The sequence below is a fragment of the Artibeus jamaicensis genome, unplaced genomic scaffold (assembly GCF_021234435.1).
Source record: "Artibeus jamaicensis isolate MK-2021 breed Jamaican fruit bat unplaced genomic scaffold, CSHL_Jam_final contig_588, whole genome shotgun sequence".
NCBI classification, from domain to species: Eukaryota; Metazoa; Chordata; class Mammalia; order Chiroptera; family Phyllostomidae; genus Artibeus; species Artibeus jamaicensis.
The window spans coordinates 8,427,034-8,442,145 of NW_026521895.1; the positions used below are offsets into that span (position 1 = coordinate 8,427,034).

Below are 15,112 nucleotides of genomic sequence, written 5' to 3' on the forward strand. Positions count from 1 at the left end.
TTACTATTGCCTCCACACTTTGTTATTTGGGATTTAAAATTTGTTTTGTGTATTTCCTAACTTATTGTAGTTAGAGCTGAGTTTGACACTTTTTTCTTTTTACATTTGTAGTAGTTTAAGTCTGATTCATTATATTTGTTAAACATTTAGCTTTATCTATAACAATTTTTTCCTTTCTCACATTTAAAAAAATTTTGGTTATGGAATTTCCCTTTATGTTTCAATATCCTTTAAAATTTCTTGTAAAGCTGATTTAATTGTGATGAACCCCTTTAATTTTTGCTTGCCCAAGATATTCTTTATCTCTTCTTCCATTCTGAATGATAACCTTACTAGGTAAACTATTTCGGATTGTAATTTCCTTTCAGCACTTTAAAAATATCCTTCCACTCCCTTCTGGCCTGTAAAATTGTTGCTTGAGAAATTAGCTGATAGCCTGTGGGGGTTACTTATACTTGTGTATAAGTCATTGTTTTTCTCTTGCTTCCTTCAGGATTGTCTGTTTATCTTTAACTTTTGCTCTTTTAGTTACAGTATGTCTGAGTGTGGGTCTCTCTGGTTTCATCTTGTTTGGAACTCTCTCTGCTCCCTGAACCTGATGTCTGTTTCCTTTCCCTGGTTCGGAAAGTTTTCTGCCATTATTTCTTAGGATAAAGTTTCTGTTTATTTCTCTTTCTTCTCCGTCTGAGATTCCTATAATGCAAATGTTTGAGCACTTGGTGTCATTGGTGTCATCCTGGAGGTCCTTAGACTGTCAGTGTGGTGTTGAAAAATATTTTTTTTGCTGTCTGATTGGTTGATTTCCACGAGTCTGCCTTCTAGGTCATTGATCCATTCTGTATTAGCTAATCTGCTGTTGACTTCTGGTGTATTTTTCATTTTAGTTACTGTATTCTTCAGGTTGGCTTAGTTCTTTATTATGTTTTCTAACTCTTTGTTGAATTTCTCCCTAAGTTCCTGTGTTCCTTTCTTGAGTTTGGTGAGCATCCTTATTTATGACTGCTGCTTTTCATTCTTTATTAGGCAGATTACATGCTCCCATTTCCTTGGAGTTTTTTTCTGGGGATTGCTCTTGTTCTTTACTTGAGAGATATTTTTCTATCTTTCGTTTATTTTGATTATGTTTTTTATATGAATTCAACAAAATAGCTGTCTTTTTCAGTCTTGGAAAAGTGGTCTTAAGCAGAAGCAGCCTCTCTGTGGACTGTGTATCAGGAGGTTTGGGCATATGCCTGTAGGAGTCAGGCAGGGGCCTTTGGTGTCCAGGGTACTGGCCTGCTGAGCTACAGTGGCTTCAGATGAGGAGGCCAGGTGCATAGGTTGTTGGATCCTGCTTACTCCCTTTGTTTGGGGCCAAAATGGGCTCAGTGTGTGTGTCTAGGAACACGCTGCCACAACGTTGGAGGGAGCCCAGAGTGCCTGGATAGAGCCCCCATCCACCCTGTGGAGGTGGAGAGGGGATGTAAACAGTGGCGCTCACCAGCACCCCGACCCTGGAGAATTCCTGCAGTCTCTGGAGAGCTCCTGTGCTCCGCAGCATTCTCTGTACAGACTCCCTTGTTTATTATAGACAAAGTGGACTTGTGTAGAAGCAACCTCCATGTAGACTTTATGTGCTGCGTAATTTGGGGAAGCTGGATGGAGTCGACAGGCACCTGTGGTGGCTGGGGCACTGGCCAGGCTGCCTGGAGTGGCCCAGCAGGAAGGCCAGGTGCCCATTATGATGCCTTGTTTGCTATTCCTTTTGCTTCCTCTGCTTAGAGGCAAAAGGCCACAGGCAACATACCTGAGAATGAGCTGTGGTGACCTTGCAGGTAAGCCGAAGCACTGAGTAGAGCTCCTGCCCACCCTATAGAAGTGGAAGAGTATACAAACAATGGTGTTCACTGGCTTCTCCCACCTGGAGAGATTCTGCAGCTCCCAGAGGGTTCCTACAGTTTCCCAGCCTTCCCTGTGGGGGTCTCTTTCTCTTGATTATTGTTCAGAAGCTGTTCATTCATCCCTCAGTTGTCTCTCAGGAGTAATTGCTCTCTATCCACATGTATATTTGAGTGTGCTCATGAGAGGGGTGAGTTTGGTGTCCTCCCATGTCACTGCCATCTTGGGCTTCCTTTTTTATTTTTAATATATGCTATTTATCTAGTTTAATTTAGTTAGTAAAAGTCCTGAAGTTCCTGATTCCCAGCCCTGCACTCTCTCTCATTAGCTTTTTCCAACTTTTTCTGGATTAATCTGGACTTACCCAATGAGTAACCGTTTCATCACTTTGACCCAGCTATCCAAAATCAGGGGGATTTATGTATTATAGGAACACACACACAGAATCAACAGACCAATTAGGTAGTGAGATGTAGTGTTAGGTACACACAGGAATAAAATAGATGACAGTTGTGCTGGGGATGATCCTGTGACATTGTGTAGTTTATTTCTTCCCAGGAATTCTTTAGATGAATGCAGAAATCTAAGAAGTTTACTACATGAACTATGAGAGGCAAGGTAGACATAAATGCTCTTTTTAAAAAATTCAGATATTATACAGGGGTGGGCAAAATTAAAGTTACGATACAAAGTTTATTCTTGAATTATTATTCATTCTTGTATTATATGTTTTCCCATACAAACAACTATAAGCCTACTTGTGCCCACCCCTGTATATTTAAGCTCTTTGTACAAAGCCAGTGGTCATTAAGAGAGGAGTGGTTATTGAGAGCCCCCTTGCAAGTTCAAAGGTCCTTTCAGCATAGTCTCCTGACCATGCCCTCTTGCTTACCTTTTCCTGCGCAGTGACTCTCTTGAGGTCTAGCTCAGACTTGGAACATCGTAGATACTCAATAAAATGCCTGGATGAAAACATGAATACATGAGGTTTCAGCTTTCATATTTCTTCAGAACACTGGCTCTTTTGGTTATATTGGGTTGGCCAAAAAGTTCCTTTGTTTTTTTTCTGTACGATGGCTCTAGTAACACTTAGTCATCTTTAGTTCATCTGAAACAATTTTGTTAGATTATATTGTGATAGTTCTCATATCAGTGTACATTTAAAAACAGCATCAAAATTGGTAAATTTTTGTACAGCCATTTTAATACTGAAGAGGGAAGAAAATGCACAACATTTTTGGCTTATTATGCTTTATTATTTCAAGGAAGGTAAAAATACAACTGAACCACACACACAAAAAAAGATTTGTGCAGTGGATGGAGAAGGTGTTTTGACCACTCGAATGTGTCAAAAGTGGTTTGCAAAACTTCATACTGGAGATTTCTCACTGGATGATGCTCCACGGTCAGGTAGACCAGTTGACATTGACAGTGATCAAATTGAGACATTAATTAAGAACAATATTCTGTCATGTGGGGTACAGCAGACATACACAAAATATCTAAATCATAAAGTTATTGGTGAAAATGAAAAATGTGTTCTTTATTTTACAGAAAAAACTAAATGGACTTTTTGGCTAACCTAATGTAGAGAGATTAAATTGGATGTCAATGAAAGAAAACTATCATGCTGGTGTTTTAAGATTCCCAGTCACATAGATTATCACCTTTGAATGTGTATCTTTGCCCACTTGTTTGACTTCCTTAAGATATATTCTTAGGAGCAGAATTGCTGTGATGCCTATTTCCAGAGCTTCTGATAAATATGACTGACGTATTCTCTAAAAGGCTATTTCCACCATCCATACTTCACCTTGTTTGTGTCTCCAGCGCCTGTTTGGTAGCACTTTCCAAAGCGGTTGGCTTGTAGGAATTGAAATTTATAATGTGTTTATAAACTTCTAAGACGACTATGTGATACAAATATTTGGCACTTTCTTTTTCATGCCTTCAGTTTAATTTCTCAAAATTTACCTGATGATTGCTTGATTTCTGCTTACCTCCTCATTAGGCTATGCCTTTTTTAAAAAAAACTGTTCTCCTTCTCTTCTATATATTCTTACACGTTTTCTAGTCAGGCTAATTCATTTAGTATCTACACCAGATTCCTCATAGATACTAGACAACACTAAATTAACAGGACTCATAAAAGAAAAACAGGGCAACTTGAATGATGGTCAATGTTCATTAAGCCTCGGTTTGTGCAGTAAAACGGAGTGGTGGGCGCTGGTGAATTTGTGGACTGCTTGAGGAGATGGGGATGATGGGGGAGAGGTAGGCACGCAGGCCTCATATTGTCAGACCCTCCCAATTTTCAAGAGAAACTGGAACTCTTTTTTACATAAAGTGTATATTTCTAAAAGTGCATGGGCCAAGAAAAGTTATTCTTCAAACTATCACTTTACGACCTCAGATCTAGCCACTCCCACTTCAGGGCAGAGGTGGGGGCAAACTCTTTTAAAGCAGTTTCCTTTCATCTCGCCTCCCCATTCTCCAGTGATAGTTGGCACCACATAGACATTTGAGGAATTTATGTTTGTCTCACATACCTTTTTCCTATAGCAGCTTCTCCATGACCATTTCTTTTTTCCATACATGTAGCCAGAGTTTCCTCTTGCTTTCTGAAAGTGTGTAGGTTGTGTGCATAAATGTGTCCCCTCAGGGGGTCTACTGTCCTTCCTGGCTTAGGGAGCTAGAGCGGTCCCTGCCCCTCGCGCAGATCCCAGGTGGAGTTCCCAGTCATTCACTCAGAGCCAGTAGCATCCATGGCTTTTCAGGGCAGCAGAAATCCCTGCGTCATTCGTGCAGGCGGACCTCACTACAGTCTGTAATTACATTTCAAGGATAGGCTGAACAGAGCAAGCATCTCCTGATCGCCAGCCTCTGGTGGGGGTGTCCAACCTTGTCTCTGGCCCACCCTGGAAGAAGAAGAGTTGTCTTGGGCCATACATTAAATACACAAACACTAACGAAAACTAATGAGTAAAAAATAGGTTTTAAGAAAATTTACGATTTTGTGGTGGGGCGCAATCATAGCCATCCTGAGGCACACGTGGCCCGTGGCCAAAGGTTGGACACCCCTGTGAAGGATTCAGGTATCGGCATCTTCTGCCGCTGTGGGGCAGCAGCTTTGAATTCCTCCTTTTGTCTGCTAGTCGCCTGTTCTCCCTGTCTTTCTCTCCAACTAGACTCTTTTCCTTGAATATATCTACTTTGCCTATAATCTGCATCCCTTGCACAAAGCCCAGCTCATAGTAATTACTCTATAAGTGTATTGAATGAAGGTTCTGTCCCTTCAGGTAAAATTTCTTGTTACCTCTGACAATGAAAAACATTATGTTGCTAGGACAGAAATATTCATAAACACTAGATGAATTTCTTCTTGGAAGGTTTGAAGAGCTTTGGCTCCACGTGATTTGATTTTCCTGCCTGACAGCTAGTGGTCAGTGATAGTGACTATATTCTTTATCACTTTGCTTAATTGCTAAACCCACAAGATGTGTCTAAATGGATTTATTTTCAACCGCTGCGCTAATTTGCCCACTTGTTGATTGCTCCCCACCCCACCCCACCCGGACTGCAAGCTCCACAAGGGAAAGGACTGTGTTGATCTTGTTCCTCTGTGTCTAGGACCTGTTGCGCCATGAAGGGTGAACTATGTCTCACCCAGCTCTGCTCTGCTCCTTGTGTGCTCCTTTTATCTCTTCTTGCCTTTGCCTTTTTAAAATTTCTATACTGCATTTCCCATGGTAACAACGCTCCATCCACAGTGGAGCAGACTTAAATTGGCTCTGTCATTATTTTCCTGCTTAAGCTGGCAGTTCCAAATGGGGTGCAATGGGAACAGGACAGGATTGCAGGAGGAAAATCCCTCTCTTTCTCTGACAAAGTCTAGTGGAGTCACCAAGATGGGTCCCTCCTCTGAGCCTCACTCTCTTCACCTGTCAAGGAGAGATGACAATACCCCCTTCCTTCCCTCGCCAGTTGAAGATGAAACAGTATGACCCCTGAGGAAGGCTTTGTAAGACACGCTGTGGTGCGCATACGCATTTGTCAGCTGTAAGCTGACGCGCTTCCATACCTGTCTGACTTTTGAGGACAAGGGCATCCCAGGTGGGAGGTGTTTCCATAACCTCCTTCTTCATCCTTTGTAAGTCTTGTGAAGTGGGTGGCGCTATTGCATTTTAAAGATGAAGATATGGCTCTCAGAGGTGCAGAATTTTACCCAGATGTATTCATCAAGTAAATGCAGAGGCAGAGCTCAGACCCAGATCATCTGATGAGAGGCTTAGCCTTCTTTTCACCATCCCACATCTGTAGGATTGGGACAGGGGAGAAGTGACTTCTGTGCCTTGGTCCCAGAATCTGGACGGGGAGCCTGATCAGATGGGCTTGAACGTCTCTGTAATTTGTTAATGAGTAATACCATGAACTTGCACTAGTGTTAACCTGAGTTAGTATTAGAGTAGTTTTCAATAGATAAATTTTTCTTCCCTATCAAACATTGCACAGCTAGTTAGGTCCAAAGCTAGTTATTTTCTGGAACATACTGATTAAAAAAGGAGTTGACATTGAATGACAGAAGAGCTGATTAAATGGGGCAGAGTTTTCATTTGCTTATGGACCTCGAGTCTGACCTGGATTTGTAGGGCTGGTCTGTGACATCCCAACACTTACAACAGGGACAGCTGCCTACCCACCCATCCCTCGCTCATGGAGATATCAGAGTGGATTGGATGCTGGGTCCTAACCAAGGCATTCTAGTTTGCTGCTTCTGGGGAGTCTCACACAAACCTATAAAGACTCTTCAGTTACCCAACAGGACCTTGTACAGCTGTGTGTGGAAATCAGGATAATTCCGGCATTTCGAAGAGCATTTTAATAGAGCGCTGATTACAGATTGCAGGCACCTGGTGGTGTTTTTTGTACTGAGACTGAAGGGTACAGTTCCAAAGTTAAGAACTCAGGCTTGACAAGTTCCTGTGTTTCCCATGGCCTGGACTAGGTACTGAGAAACCCTTACAACAGTAATCCAGGCTCCTGGCATGGTAATCATGTACTTTCAGGAGACCATGAAGGCCAGACCATTAGTTCCCAGACTGATAATGGACATGTGACTTTGCCCAAGGTGCATTTCTTTCCAATAGCTCAGAGCACTGAGACTGCAGGAGGGCTCCTGTTAGTTGGGGTCAGCACAGAGCCCTGTAGCTTGGTACTTGGCCAAAGCTATTCTGTGCTTCTCGGACTGGTTCAGGCTGTTCCAACTTGGGTAGGCCATCACTGCTTTCAGGCACAGCAGCAACATGAGAAAAGATAAACTGAGAATTCAAGGGAATAAAAGTTGATAGCCAAAGGTTGAGGAATCTGTGGACTTACAGGTATTCTAGTCCAATGCTTAATTTTGCACCAAATTATAAGAAAACAAATAAAACTATGATAAGTCATGTTTTCTCTCTCTTTCCTTCTTCCTCCTGACATGCTGCCTGTTCTCACCTTCCACACACTGGAGGCTGCTGTCATCACTGATACTTCAAAGGGCCTTCGGCAGAGTGGAGAGCAATGGTAGTGCTAATCTTCACTTTGCCACTCTTCACTGCTATGATTTGGGAATTAGCATTTGGATTTGTTTTCTTACGATTTAAGGGAGAAAGTTGGATGATACAGACATCCACCAAGATCACTTATCGCTATGAATATTAAATTTTTAAGCCTATGAAAGCCAGCATTCTAACTTGCCCATGCCTTTGCACTGAAGTATAAGCTGCTGGTGGATAGGGCCCAAGGAGCTATCAACAAGTGGTGGTCGGCTGGCTCTTTGGGAAGGTCTTGCTGAGATCCTTCACAATAAAATCAAGTGGATGGCATTCCCTTTGCTGAGTGTTTTAAAATCGCAAAGCCTGGGGCACTGCTGCTAGGTGAGCCACTATGGTTGCTTAAAGCACTGGCAGCAAAGATAGAGGGCACAGAAAGAATGTGAGGGAGGGTTCACATGTGTTTTTGAGATGCCAGAGGGGGGCAATACAGCAAAGGAAGTGGGAAGAGGAGTTTCCCTTGAGAACCAGCAGAAACCTTTGAAATATGTGCTTTTATAGTTAAGCCTTTTCCGGTTTGGATAATAGCCTACAAGGTTCATAAAACTGCCTGGTGGCAGCCATCCAAGATCCTCCCAGGAGCTGACTCCTGTTGCAAACTGCCAGTCCAAAAGGAGGGTGGCGAACAGCTGTGACGAGGCTTCATCAGGTATTGTCCTGTTTATGGGGACAGAGACCTATCTATTGTAGACTCCCTGCTAACATATTCTCAACCCCCAGTTATCTGTGGAAGCCAAACAAGATCTATTTTAACTAGACTCTGTGATCCTCGGTGCCAACTACACAGCGTGACGTGCACACCCTAGATGAACAGATACCACAAAGAATGACTTCGGACTACAGCCCGATTCCTTATCTTCATAGCCACTGGTCAGGGATAACAGTTTCTAGGCCACGAGAGAGCATGGCTGATAAGAGGCAGAACTGCAGAGCGGATTTATCTGGGTTTACCTGAAGTGCATTCCTGCCTCACCTTTTCCATATCGTAGGAAAAGCAAAGACTCCTGGAATCACACATTTTAGGTCCCAATACCTGCTCTGCCCTTTAAAATCTTTGAGATTCAGAACCTTAGTTTCTTTATTTGTAGAATGGAATCTGGCCCCTTTCTCCCAGGTATGTACATATCAGTGGGGATTTTCAAATGCCACAGCCTCAGATCTAAGTCAATGCACCTCCTGTTGGAATTTGAGGCAGCGTTAGGGAAAGCTTCTGGCGGCTGCGCAGCAATCTCGCCAGCACTGTTCAGATTATACAGCCCAGGAACAGAATCAGGAAGTTGACCCTGACTGGGGAGACCAATTAAAGTTGAAGTTACAATCCTTGGCAGATCCATATCAGATAGAAGAGTTTAATGAACTCACCGAAAATCTCATTTGTGAAATTGGGATATTGGAGGACGGAGTGCCTTGCCTTTTAACTTAGGTACCAATAAGTACCTAAGTTACTAAGGTACCTAAGTTACGATAAGTACCTAAGTACCGACACGGTACCAATAAGTATGTGTAAAATGGATCACATTTCTTCTCTAACCCCCATTGCTGTGTATAACACTGATAAAATATCAATTACAGAAAACTTATTTAAGCTCTCTCAGAAAAATTATAAACTGATGATAGTCTTCAAATAAGAATCCAACTAGGAAATATCATTTTAAAATTAATGTTAGATTTAGAGAATATTTTTAGAAGTTTTGCTCCAGTTTTTAGGTTTTTAGAAAATATATAAACTTGTTTCAACCATATTTTAGGTTTTGTCTTTTATATTTTAGATTTTCTATATGTTTCATATACTTAAAAAATGAAGGGTCTTTTTAAAGGCTTATCTTTTTTTTTTAGTGTTATATTTTAGGTCTGTTCTAAAATAGAAATAGCTGAATCAATGTACCTAATGTCTGAGTCAACAAATATCTGGCATGAAAATGAAAAGATAAAGACTCATATTATGCTTGCCAAAGGATTAATTAATTAATTAATTGGAATGGTTGCTGTGTTTGATCTTTTTAAAAATTTATAATTTCTGCTATACACGTGCACTTCCTTCCACGTATGAGCTGAGTGTCCCGCCCTGCCCCTCGTATTTTCAGTGTAAGTAGAAGAAACAATCAGCACAGCACATAATTAAACATTTATTTTCAGGTTGTCAATTTCCATGTGGCTTTGGTCACGTTCGGTTGGAATGCATCTGTCTGCTGCCAGCGTCGTCTGCTATCAGCGGTGCTCCTTGGCCAGTAGCTGGTTTCTTAGCTTGCCAGCCAGCGGTGGGGCGTCCCAATGACACAAGCCCCCAGAAATTGGGAGATGCCCACAGTTGGAGCTCCTTTGGGTTCATGTTCTCTAACAACCCTTGCTTTTTATTTGCTATAGTTAAGTTCAGCTTTTAAGGCCTGCCTCACATTTGGGGTTAACGATCCTGTCATAATTCAATGGACGGCATCCCAGCCTGCCCTTCCCTTTGATACTTTACTCCTACCTGCTACTGTAGGATTGGTATATGGCTTCTCTGGAAACAACCTTACCGGTCCTTGGAATTTAAACCTGCGAACGTGAAGGTTCTGTTATAGAATGAATCCCTCAGAATGAGTGGCACTTGTGAAATCTCCACCCCACCTTAACAAATCCTCCGTATGTCATACTCCCGGCAGCTGTCTTTCATTGTCGGCAATGGTATGTTTTTTGGCTCTGTTGTAGCGTTTGTTAAAATTAGGATGTAGTGATTGATTGACAAGAAGGTTAAAAAGCCCCTGACAATGCCAGTAAACTTGTGTAAACACAGGTCTTGTGGTCTGGGTGGAGAGCAGGGCTTGTCCTTTGGGTATTAAGCTTACAAGAAGAATAAGTTTACTAAACATACACGCAAGGAAAGAGGAGATCAAAATAGTCCAGACTTACAGTTGAGGCAGATGTGAGTCACTGGCGTGGAGGATCCTGTGAACATAATGTCTCCTACACAAGGAGGGTTAGTATGTACCGGGAAAGGAAGCCAGCCAAGTCCTACAGCATTTGGTAACCTGAGAGTGGAAAGAGCCCCCTCTTTTCCTTCCTTAAAGAGTTAAACTATATTTAAGTTTTTACATGTTTCATGCACTTAAAAAACATCAGTGAGCTATGACCCAGGCTGCTGTGGATGGCTGCGCTGTTTTTGCGGTGATCCAAAGGTGTGCGTCCAAGGGAGAAAGCGCGAGCTGACCTCTTGGTGTTCTGTTCACCGGGCCGTGGGCCCTGGCGTGGAGCTAGCGGCGTTTGCTCAGAGGAGCAGTCCATTTTCTTCTCACAGCAGTGCCGCCCAGGCCTTGTTATAACTAGTTCGCACTGTTTGCTCTTTCTCACAATTCTTTGAAGGTGGGAATTTATCCAGTTTTACCTTTTGAATTCCCAGCACCACGCCTGGACTGGCATTGAAAAGAGAGGAGGGCAGGTTGATAACTGGATCTTGATGAAATATCTTTTGATATGTCTTCCAGTTTGGGGAGAGAGTGTTTTTGGTTGAATGAGAATACTGCCCTGCAGAATCTCTGATCTATTTCTTGGTTCACAATTCAGAGATAATTGTGTTAATATTTTGGCAAACTTTTCCTAGATGCCTTGTTATGCATATAAATACACACATGTGATTTTACATCCATGAGTTTGTTTTCTGTTTTGTAACCTTGTTTTCACTCTGTAGTATGTCATGGTCACTTTTCCAAGTCAACATCTGTAGACCTATGTCATGATTTTTAAGAGCTGTGTAATATTCCATTGAGTGGATAGGCCATACTGTATTTAACCCATGAAGACTGGATATTGATGGGAATTTAGGTTGTTTATAATGTTTTGCTTTTAAAAATGAATCCAAGGTAAGCACACATTTTTAACATAGTCATGCATACTCACAATTCTTCTCCAGGAGCAGAGTTGCCTGTCCAAAGGCTTCCAACTCAAATATTAATCTCTGTGAGAGAGAAATTAGAACTTCCTCATAATCCTTAGGCCAGTAGGAGTGAGTTAAGAATAGCATAGTGCGCCATTCATAAAAACATGTGCCTAATGATTCTAATTTACAATCTTAAAGCAAACTTCGGAAGATGTACTTGGCGGCTTTCTCGATTGCACACTTAGGATTGAACGTGGGAGTACTTTGTAATTCATGCAGTGGTGTTCAGACCTCAGTGACTTCTTACTAGGGCTTTACGGAGTATCTGCCGTGTTCTCTCAAAATGTTTATGGAGTCTATATATTTACTTTATAAGTAATTCATTCAATGTGGAGCATGGACCTCCAACAATAATGACTGTGAACTTATTTGTACAGCAGAAGAGACCAAACAGATCTTCAAGTAAACAAACACAGGCCCTCCCCTGCCCTGCCCTGCCCTGAATTTCTGTGAGCAGGCCCTGGGCTCCTCAGTTGATGTCGATGTAGGTCTTTATTTGGAATTCCCCCTTTAAGGTATTTCTTTGTCTCCAAGTATTTTTCTAGCAGACTAGAGATTATTTTTAGCCTTTATTCATATACTTACAATTTTTATTTTCCTTTTCAAAAGTTTCTGACTACTTTCAGAATACTTTTTGGGGGGTGTTGATTTAGTCCTAATCTTTATAAATTCTGTGAAGTCTTAAACATGGATCGTTGACCTGCCAGTCCCTCTGGTTTCACACCATGGCGAGCCCATTCCAGAGTCCTTGTTTCTACCGCCAAGAATGCCGTTGGTAGTGACTGCACTCTTTAACTTTGTGTGCATGTTGTTACCAGATTAAAGTTAGGTGCCTATTATACTGGCAAATCAGACTACCTTTTTAGATTTTTCTAATGAGAATTTTTAGTTATAAGTAGTAATTGAGCTACATGGAAAATTTGACTGGTGGACTTAAATTTTTGTCTAATTTATTTAATTATTCCTTATGCATACATGCTGTGGAGCAACTAAAGTTTTCATCTGGAGAACTATTTTATTAAAAAGTAATATTGCCTAACTAGGAATTTTGCATATTCAGAATCAGTAACCCTTACTTCAGTAAATTTTTGTAAGGAAGCTAAACTGACTTCACATTATCTCATTGACCTTAATATATGAAGCCAGAAAAAAAGAGACTTTCGCCCTGGCTGGCGTAGCTCAGTGGATTGAGTGCGGGCCTATGAACCAAAGGGTCATGGTTCGATTCCTTGTCAGGTCACGTGCCTGGGTTGCAAGCCAGTTCCCAGCAGGCGATGCACAAGAGGCAACCACACATTGATATTTCTCCCCCTCTCTCCTTCCCTTCCCCTCTAAAGAGAAATAAATTAAATCTTTAAAAAAGAGAGAGATTTTCATTGAACAACAAATTGCAAGTTTTCTGTTACCCTGTGAAGTTTTGGGATTTGGGAGCAAAATTAAAACTTATGTTTCTCTGTCAAGGCCTCAGTCATGGGGGACAAATACAGTTAGGCTCACACAGTATTTCTCCTTTAGAATGTTAACAGTGAATGGTGTAGAGGGAGGACTGTGAGCAAGATGGGAGCCGAACTGGAGCATCCAGATTGTACAAGCCAGGGATGGTGAGGATCCCAACCAAGGCAGAGGGTGTGAGACTGAAGAGTAACTGGCGGGGTCCAGAAACGTGAAACTGAATCCACAGGATTTGATGGTCCGTTAATTTTTATGCAAGGTTGGAGAGTTGAGGGAAAACATCCGGTGTAGGTTAACTCGTAGTGAAAAGGCTCAGTAGTCAGCCAAATAAGTGGATTTAAAGCCAGTAAGAAAGTGGGAACTGGGTGCATAGTTAGTGTCATCAGCTTAAAAGCTGCATTTGTAGAATTTCAGAAACAAAGTGGCAATGCAGACAAGTCCTGTGTTAGAACATAACCTTATTGCTCTCATTTCTAAGTTATTTGAAGTCACCTCACTCGAGTTTCTGTGCACTACAGAAGACTGCCTACAGGAGACCCACTGATTCTCCCCAAAAGCTTCTAGGGTGACATGTTTACTGTGAACCCCAGAGAACTCTGAAACTTGGTATCAGCTTGTTTTGAGGGCATCTGCCTCATGTTTGAGTAACATCAGTCCTGGAGGGTAGTGTCTAAAACCAGGGATTCTATTTACAAACTGACACCGGAAGCATAATTGGCATACAGTCCAGATTACTTTTGTTGGTGCATCCGGTGCTCAAGTCTGACCACAGGATGGCATGTTAATGATGGGACCAGAACAAGGAGGGTAACGAGGTACGATGATCAGTTCTCTAATGACAGTATGCTAAGCGGATGGCACTGCTATCTCACCAGAGTAGGCTCTGGCCTCTCAGGGGAGAACATTTCAGCCCGTTGTCCATACCCACTTAGAACTGCCTGCAAGATAATGAGTACCCAGGTGAAGGGCATCTGCAGTTTTGATTGGCTGGAGTCCTTTCCACCCCTCCTTGTCTTCTGACCACACAGGATGAGTGTCAGTTCAACTCTTAGAAATAGAAAATGTTAGTGTTGGATTACAGACACATCTTTATTTGTACCCATTTACTATGTCCGATTCATCTGCCTATTTCCTGAGGCTGTAGAAGTTAAGAGCCCCTGCTCTGAAGGATACTTTTATTTGTAGGTCACTTGTGGGGGTGGAGGGCCATCTCGCTGTAGTAGCCGTGTACTAACAAAAGTGAACGGTGCATTAGATGGTTCAAAGTGAAAAGCAGCTACACGAATACACTTGAGGAAGATTAAAAGTAACTGCAATTAGTTCCCACAACTACCACTTAAGGCTGCTTTGACTTGCAAATCATATTGTAGGTTGGTTTCTTGGATGGGAAAGCTTTGTAATTATAGCCTGTAGAAGCTGTGGACGAGTAAAGGAAAGAATTTTCATGGGGTTGTAGGGGAGGAAAAATAATCTTCCTTCTACTCTTCCGAGTTCTTAGCTGAGACCCCTGCAATATAAAACAAATGAATAAGAAAGAACAAACAAGTTCATTAACAGGTATACCTCATGTATACATGGGAGATAACCCACAAGGTAGCTTGATTTTAGGATTAAATACCATTGTAATATGAAAAGGGGAAAAGGAATATAGATCTCTTTGGGGAAAGTAAGTTATTTATAGGAAACATGAATGGGCCCTTAGAGGAATTGAGGGGAGGTAGAATAATTTGGGACAAAGTTTCTCTGCAGTATGGTGTTGACTTCTAGTTTTCTCTCCTGTGACAACAGTCACTCTTCTCTGGTTGATAAAACTCCTGGGGAGGGATCTGTAACAACCAGGTTTATTTTGGAGACTCTTCTTCAGGCAGGTAAGTGGAGTTCAGAGAAAGCTTCCCCCTGCATTTGCTATCTTTCTGATGCCTTCAGCTGCAAGTAGCATGTTTTGGGGTTGCATGACTTGCTGCCCTTCAGGGTGATGTAGGTTGGAGTAACTATGGCCATCGGTTCACCATTGCTGTTGAATTCATCTTGTTTCCCTGCAGTGGGATCTCAGTTTTGGACTGGATGTTGATTTACCAACAAAAAATTTAAGACCTGAGAAAGCTGGTTGGTTGAATATAAAGAAAATCCTTTACATTTTCTTCCTATATTCTCTCCTGAGAATACATTCCTTTCTATTCCACAGTTCCTCTTTAAGCTATCAGCTTTCAAATTAGGTGTCAGGATGGCTACAGAAGAACCAGTTCAAGTCCTTAAAGACACAGATCCCAAGATTCTG

At 41.8% G+C, this 15,112-nt stretch overlaps 1 protein-coding gene across 5 annotated transcripts in view; it reads left to right on the top strand.

Annotated features, from left to right (window-relative positions):
• The window catches only part of STXBP6 (syntaxin binding protein 6), a 239,606-nt gene that overhangs the window by 56,564 nt on the left and 167,930 nt on the right, over window positions 1–15,112 (top strand). Inside the window, exon 1 of one of the 5 annotated variants that reach the window (XM_053670497.1) lies at window positions 8,099–8,118. The exons of the other annotated variants lie outside the window; for them this stretch is intronic. The gene's annotated coding sequence lies outside the window, so the exon portion shown is untranslated. Of the gene's footprint in view, window positions 1–8,098; window positions 8,119–15,112 lie in introns of those variants that run through there. 5 annotated transcript variants of the gene reach the window in all.